This window comes from Gossypium hirsutum, chromosome A06, assembly GCF_007990345.1.
Source record: "Gossypium hirsutum isolate 1008001.06 chromosome A06, Gossypium_hirsutum_v2.1, whole genome shotgun sequence".
In the NCBI taxonomy this organism is placed as follows: domain Eukaryota; kingdom Viridiplantae; phylum Streptophyta; class Magnoliopsida; order Malvales; family Malvaceae; genus Gossypium; species Gossypium hirsutum.
In genome coordinates this window covers 82,960,162-82,968,481 of record NC_053429.1, presented here as the reverse complement: position 1 = coordinate 82,968,481, position 8,320 = coordinate 82,960,162, and the positions used below count along the sequence as shown (strand labels likewise).

The 8,320-nt window shown below is 37.3% G+C and overlaps 1 non-coding gene across 1 annotated transcript; it reads left to right on the top strand.

Moving 5' to 3' along the window:
* The first annotated feature begins 7,147 nt into the window (after window positions 1–7,147).
* LOC121230927 (small nucleolar RNA R71) lies at window positions 7,148–7,254 on the top strand. Its single transcript, XR_005928999.1, has one exon. It is a non-coding gene; the product is annotated as a small nucleolar RNA R71 (small nucleolar RNA).
* The last annotated feature ends 1,066 nt before the right edge of the window (window positions 7,255–8,320 follow it).

Below are 8,320 nucleotides of genomic sequence, written 5' to 3'. Positions count from 1 at the left end.
GTTTTGCCCATGCTTCTTATTTTATTTTTTCCATTAACACAACATGTTTCATGACATGTTTTGCCCATCATCCCTTGTCATGGCCGGCCACTAGTACTTAAATGGGGGGAAATTGACATGCAAGTCCACCCCTTTGATTACATGCACTATTAGGCCACTTGCATTTGCCTAGCACATTTCTAAATTTTCTCACATAAGTCCTATCAACTAAATTCACATGCAATTAACTAAATCGAAGCTTAAAACTTTCACACATTTATATTCACATATTTTAGGCATTAATTATCACATTCAAATAATTTGGTGACTCGGTCTAGCGGTCCCGAGACCGCTTTTCGACTAGGGTCACTTTAGGGGTGTCACAAGTATAGCTTTAGCAAGACCAGATTGTCGAACCCAAAGGAACAAAAAGTACTAGTAATGACTGTCTTTTTATTATCTAGCGTAAGAATAATGGGGTTTGTTTTAACTAACTAATTAACTAAACTAAGAAATCACAAAAAATAGAATTGAGGAATTACTTTTGGGAAAAACAATTGAATTAAGTCAATACCTAAGGAAAAATCCACCTAGACTTCACTTGTTATTTGACTCTGAATCAGACGATTTATTCATTTGACTTGATCCGTAGAAATCCCTCAGTTATATTATTATCTCTCTCGAGACTAACAACGTCTAACCCTAGGTTGAATAATTGAAATCTCTTTCTAATTAACTTCCTAGGGTTGCATTAACTCGATCTATGGATCCCCTTATTAGGTTTCACCCTAATTCGGCAAAATCTTGTCACCCTAACTCTAGGCACGCAATCAACTCCGCTTAATTATGACAATTGTACTCTTAGACAGGGTCTATTCCTCCTCTGAATAAGAGCTTAACTTGAATCAATATCCTGGAATATCAAAACAAGAATTAAGAACACATAATTAAGAACAAGTCAAATATTTATCATACAATTCAGAAAATAATAACAAGATTCGTCTTAGGTTTCATTCCCCTTAGGTATTTAGGGGATTTAGTTCATAACTAAAAAGGAAAACATCTCAGAAGAATAATGACAAACATAAAGAAAACCCAAAACTCCTGAAGGGAAATTGAGGGGAGATCTTCAGTCTTGATGATAAATCTGGCTTTTGAGATGGATCAATCGGCTTCCTTCGAGTAATTCCTTCCTTCCTCCCTGTGCCTCCTTTTTCCTCTTCCTTTCGGGTGTATTTATAGGCTTTAGAATGCATGAAAGCCCTCAAAATTAGCCTTTTCCGAATTGGACTCAACTTGGGCTCGGTAGGACACGCTCGTGTGACACGCCTATCTGCAATTACTTCAGGCTGTGCTCGAGCCTGTTAGAATGGCACGAGCGTGTGGTCCACCCGTGTGAGTCGTGCTTCAATTTTTCCAAATTGACACGGCCGTGTGGTCTGCCCGTGTGAGAGGTCCAGGCCGTGTTGATTTCGTACGTTGGCCCATTTTCTTCGTTTCTGGTCTGTTTCTCGATCCTTTCACTCTTTCATACTCACCTAGGTATAAAACATGAAATTAAGGCATTAGGAGCATCGAACTCACCAATTTTAAGGAAAAATCATTCATAAAATGTGCTAAGCATGGGATAGAAATATGTATAAATTACGGTTTATCAAATACCCCCACACTTAAGCATTTACTTGTCCTCAAGCAAAATCCTCAACTCATAATCAAAATAAATTCTTCTCAACTTATAATTTCTATCGATAATATCTCAAAATAATCCATAGGTAATCATACATTGAAAATTCAACTGAAAGAACATCAAAGTTTCAAACGTTCCAAGTTGAGCATTTTATCATGAAAACATAGATGTCTCCCCTCATTTAAGTAATTACCTTTGATTCAAAATATCACATAGTTTCACATCCTCACTAAAGATTCACTCTAATCACTCGAGGTGTTTAAGGACAATAACTGAAGCACTCAATAGTTAATAATGAAGAGTCATTACCATAGGCTTGCATGAAAATCAAATCTCCACCACTATAAATTGAGATGAAACATCAATCAAAAGGTCTTTAGAGGGTTGTAACGTGGTTTTGGTTAGAGGGTATGGCACAAGCTGAAAGAAAGGGTTAGAATCGAGATTGAATTGAAAAATTGCCTAACTAGAAAAATGACTAGTCATCAATTGCGTACAACAGAGCTTTTTCTCAGAATATGGAATTTAACTTCTTTAGCTTAGAAGATTACTACTACTAATACGTATACATGTATTTTTTTTAAGAACAAGTCAAATTACAAAATAGAATAAAATATAGCTAAGCAATTATTCCAACTCAAATCTCGACAAAAATAGGGATCGAATTAATTTAGGGGATTACAACAATAATGAGTTATGGGTTAATATCGCGGGTAAATCAATGAATGGGTTGTTAGGCTCAAGGGGCTTCACTAAGGGTTAATTGTGAAGGTAGGCTTTTATGGAGTGAATGGGTTAAACCTAAGTGCCTTTATCATTTTGACATATCAAATCAAATGGTGTGGTCTTGACATGCATAATCAAGCAAGTTCTAGAATAACAATTCAATACTGACGCACTCATAATGAAAGTGAGAATGAAAGAAATAATAGATGCTCTAAAGCCTCAAGATCTCACAAAAATTATGGCTTTTTGATGTTTTAAACTTGTGAATTCCAATTCAAGATAATACCTAAACTTGGGGAAACAACTTAAAATTTTAAATTCTTAAAAATCAACTTATCATGCTTAATTCTTTAATATTTTAAAGTTAAACAGTCAATGTATAGATGCCTATGTTTTAATTCAATATATATCAATAAAAGTCATAAATCAATCAAAATTTATCCTAAACATGATATGAAAGCTTTTCAAGAGAACAAGGCAATCATTCAGGGATTTTTCTGATATAAATGAATATGCCCCCACACTTAAGATGTACATTGCCCTCAATGTACAAAGATAGATATGTAGAAAAGAATATAAATATAAGAAAGGGAGAGAAGTGAAACTTCCTGAGTGATGAATGAATTTCTTTGAACTGGAATTTTGGAGAATAATCGACGTGAGGGTGGAGAAGGATACTCCGGCGATGGTAGAGGTTCATTAGTCCATAAGTCCTGCGCCAAAAGAATATTATATCTGAAGTTGGTTATGGTCGTGGTCGAGCGGGACATGGCAGTCATAGAGAACCTTTCCCAGTGGAGTTTCGAGTCCCTGAGTAATAGTGAGCGTTGGAGCTCTTTATAACTGTGATGGAATCTGGAACTCTTTTAGAAAATATATAAGGAAGAATAATTACTCGATAGGAATTAGCAGAAATTTAAAATTGTTAAATAAAAATTATAAAACCTAATAAAAATAAGCTTTAAATAAAAATAAAATGTAGTCCTAAAGTAGAAAAAAGTAAAAACATAAAATAATAAACAAAAGTTTTTAAACATCTTCATCGCTAGGTAGGGGTGGCGATGAGATGTGGAAGTGCTGATAGGTCTGCTATAGAGTAGCATTAATGTTGTCAAATCATTGAAAACACTGCTGCTCAAATCGAGTGAGGTGCTCAGAAATGTCAGCATATTAAGCCGCAGCATGAACTGGACGAAAGGGTGGTGGTGGCTAAGACGGTGGGTCCTCGTACTGTGCGGGGACATCATCAATAATGTCCTGAAGGGCCTCCTTATCGGTAGATTGGGCGAGACAATATTGAGGAGGGTAGGTTCCTCGGTGCATTTCGATCACCCTCATTGAACTCCTCAGTATATAAGCGCAGTGCAGTACCGAATTCTAGGACGCTTAGCTGGTAGACTAATCTGCCTAGGCAAAATTAGATCGTGTCGGGGATCATCGTAGTTCGTCATTACGGTCTGAAGATGAAACGTTGAGCATAGTTTTATCGTGAGCTTGAGATATGTTGGCTCGATGATCCCAAAGAAAAGCTCCTAAGGGTCGGTGGTTAGGAGGGCCCGAATCGCATCATCCAACTGAACTTGTTCTACTGCAACCCAGTCGATGTAGCTGCCTGCAATTAAAGGTTGGGCTCGGAGAATTTGGAAAAGTTTTTCTTGGGGCCCGATGGGGAATTGCAGGAAAGGGTGGTGAATTTTCGCAATAGGACCTGAGGAAGATGACGCTCCCTTCCTTTTCTTTGAAGCAGGGACGGCGGCCTTTTTACCACGTGAAGACGACATTGTATACCTGTAATATAAAAAAGAAAAATAGTAGGTAGACGAATTTGAAAAGGAAAAAGCCATGAATTTGAACTAACAATTTTAGCCAAAACTACTAATACTAACCAAACTCAACCAAAATAATCAATTTGATAGAATAATTTCTCAACATTAGCATGTAATAGCATGAAAATGAGTGTAGTACTGGCATGGGTATGACAATAGAATAAGGCTTTCCTAACAACTCGATTCAACATGAAATGTCTGATAAATAACCTAAGAATGCAAATTAAATAATAATAATAATGAGCAAAATGGAAATAGTATGAGAAAATTGAAAATCATTTTGATAATAAGCATTAGAAATAAGTAAAATAGAAGTGAAAAGAGTAAACAAACACTAAGGGAGAGAGATTGGGAGTCAAAAATGGAGTGGGAAGTAGTGCACGGGCGTGGTAGGGAGGCCGTGTGGACTTGCAGCGACTAGGGTTAGGGATTTTGAGTGAAGAAGACAATGAATAATGCAGGGTATTTATAGTTTTTGGGACACACGGCCAAGGAATACGCCAGTGTTCCCCAATTTTTGCCCATGTGATTCGCGAATTTTAAATTTTGGGCGCTTCTGACAATTTTCCCACGCACATGTACCTTGGGAGTGTTAGTGTGCATGGTCGTGTCGCACGGCAGTGTCTATCTTTGTTCGCTTCTCCCACACCCGTGTTGTTTTGGCAGGTTCGCCCACGGTTGCTTGGCACGGGCGTGTAGCACGCTCGTGTTAATTTGACAAGTTCGGCCAAGGTTTCAAGGCATGTCGCACGGCTGTGGTGATTTATCATAGCCCGTGTTTGGGGAAAATCTTTGCCTTGTTTCCATACGGTCCTAAGCACGCCCGTGTGCTTGGCTGTGTCTGTGTGGAAAGCCTGTATTCAAGATCTCCGTTAGTAAGTTAGGTGTTAAATACTAAAATCTAAAGAAATTAATATTGTTAGTACTCGAGTTGCCACCTGAGAAGCGCTTATTTATAGTCTAAGCTCGACTTACCTCTCCATTGAATGGTCATGGTGGTTCGAGGAGTTTATACTCCTCATTCCTGTTATCCATCTTATCAAAATAAGGTTTTAGATGGGTGTTGTTTGCCTTAAACGTGCTGAACTTAGGATGAATTACCTCAACTGTACCGAATGGAAAAATGCTAAGAACTGTAAGAGGGATTTCTTCATTCGGTCTGGTAGTGACAATGTGGGGATCTGTGGCATCTAATAAACCTTTATCTCCAACTTTAATTTGATTTGGAAAGGTATTAAGCTCATCCTAGCGTAGTTTTGGTTTATCGTGTGTTCTTCATTTATCTGTCTGCCATTCATCTAGCTCCTCGATTTGTAGCCTTCATTCTTCATGAATAGGTCCTCTACTATTTCTTGAAAATAGATCATGTACTTCCTTCAAACTCGTTTCCTCCAAAGTAGGTTGCATCATATTGTCAGTTTTAGTAGAATGGTTTAGACAATCACCTTCAATTTTCAATGTGTTGCCGAAATTGTGAGCGTAAAGGGTGATTGTTTCGTCTCCCACACGAAGTGTGAGCTCACTTGTTCCAGCATCAATAATTGTTTTAGCAGTTGCTAAAAATGGCCTTCCTAAAATCAAAGGAGGGTTGCTATCCTCCTCTATGTATAGAACGACGAAGTCAATGGGAAATATAAATTTATCAATTTTAACTAACACATCTTCAATAATACCCCTAGGAAATCTGATAGTGTTATCTGCTAATTGAATGCTCATCCTAGTCTATTTGGGTTTCCCAAGACCTAGTTGTTTAAACATCTTGTAAGGCATGACGTTAATACTAGCCCGTAAATCAGCTAATGCATTATTAACATCTAAACTACCAATTAAGCAAGGAATTGTAAAACTCCCTGGGTCTTTCAATTTGTTGGGTAGCTTATTCTGAAGAATGGCTGAACAAACTGCGTTCAGCTCCACATGTGACCTTTCATCTAACTTTCGTTTATTTGCTAGAAGTTCCTTTAAAAATTTGACTTCGTTTGGCATCTGCGAAAGTGCTTCAATAAATGGTAAGTTAATATGTAGTTTCTTTAAAATTTTAAGGAATTTACCAAATTGTTCATCTAAGTGGTCTTTCCTTGTCGCATTGGGGTATGGCACACGAGGTTTGTACTGTACTTACTGGGTTCTGCTCATTGTGGTCGACCTCACATTTACCTTTGCTTATCTCAGTTTCTTGTCTTCATCTTGACTAGTCATCGTGTTGAGTTGCTCCCTTGGGTTAGATTCTATGTTGCTTGGGAAGCTGCCTTGTGGTCGTTCAAAAATCAACTTGGCAAGCTGTCCAATCTGAGTCTTGAGCCCTTGGATTGATGCTTGTTGATTTTTAAGTGCTGTCTCGGTATTCTAAATATGAGTTTCTGACACTGATATAAACTTTAAGAGCATCTCTTCAAGGTTCAGCTTCTTTTCCTGTTGGTAGGGTGGTTATTGGTATCTTGGAAGTGGCCTTCGATTTCCTTAGCCTCCCCATGAGAAATTTGGGTGGTTCTTCCAACCTGCATTGTAAGTGTTACTATATGGATTGTTTTGAGATTGAGTATTATTGCCCATGTAATTTAACTACTCGTTCTCCATGTTGTGGCCATAATATTGGTATTCTGAATTACTTGATCCGCCTCCACTTGTTTCGCACTGCAATACTGGGTGAACCTGTGAAGTACTAAGAAAACCATCAATTTTCTTATTCCAGAGTTCTACCTGATTAGATAGCATGGTGACCGAATTGGCATTAAAAACACCGGTTATTTTCGTTGGCTTTGTCCTCATAACTTGTCATTGATAGTTATTCAGTGACATCTCCTCAATAAATTCGTAACCCACCTCAGGTGTTTTATTCTTGATAGCTCCTCCAGCGGCTGCATCAATCATCTACCGAGTCGAAGGATTCAGGCCATTATGAAACATTTGAACCTGTAGCCAGAGTGGTAACCCATGGTGAGGGCATCTACGCAAAAGGTCTTTGTATCTCTCCCATGCATCGTAGAGTGTTTCTAAATCCATCTGCACAAAAGAAGAGATATCATTACATAATTTAGCCGTTTTAGCCGGTGGAAAATATTTAAGTAAAAACTTTTTGATCATTTGTTCCCAAGTAGTAATTGACCCTCGTGGTAACGAGTTCAACCACTATTTAGCTTTGTTCCTAAATTAAAAGGGAAACAACTGAAGACGTATGGCGTCATCAGAAACGCCATTAATTTTAAAGGTATCGCAAAATTCTAGGAAATTTTCCAAGTGAGTGTTGGGATCCTCGTCCTACAAACCATCAAACTAAACAAATTGTTCTATCATTTGAATTGTGTTAGGTTTCAGTTCAAAATTATTTGCAGCAATTACAGGTCTAACTATACTTGACTCAGTTCATGTTAAATTAGGTTTAGCATAATCATACATAGTGCGCGGAGTAGGATTTTGATTAACAGCAATTGCAAGAGGTAGTGGATTTTCTTGGTTTTCAGCCATCTCCTTGGTTGGGGTTTAAATATCGTTCTCTTGCTCGTTCTCTGTGTATCTTAAGTTTCGCCTTAGTTCTCTTTGGTTTTTACGAACTGTGCGATCGATCTCTTCGTTAAAAAGTAATGGTCCTGACGGGTTTCTTCTAGTCATAAACAATAAAAACCTGCCAAGAGAAAGAACAAGTAAATTAATAAATAATAATAATAAAATAAAATTAACCTGCAAAAAAAATAAATGGCTAAAGTAATAAAAATTGAGTGTTCTTAATATCTTAGTCCTCGGCAACGGCGCCAAAAACTTGATCGTGATTTTGTGTGATAAGGTTTAAATATTTATAATGAATCGTTCTTGAAACTAACTATTATCACGATGTAGGCAAGTGTACCTACCAAACAGTAGTATAGCTTTAGCAAGACCGGATTGTCAAATCCAAAGGAACTAAAAGTACTAGTAATGATTGTCTTTTTATTATCTAGCCTAAGAATAATGGGGTTTGTTTTAACTTTCTTAGGTTTGTTTTAACTAACTAATTAACTAAACTAAGAAATTACAGAAAATAGAATTGGGGAATTACTTTTGGGAAAAACGATTGAATTAAGTCAATACCTAAGGAAAAATCCACCTAGACTTCACTTGTTATTTG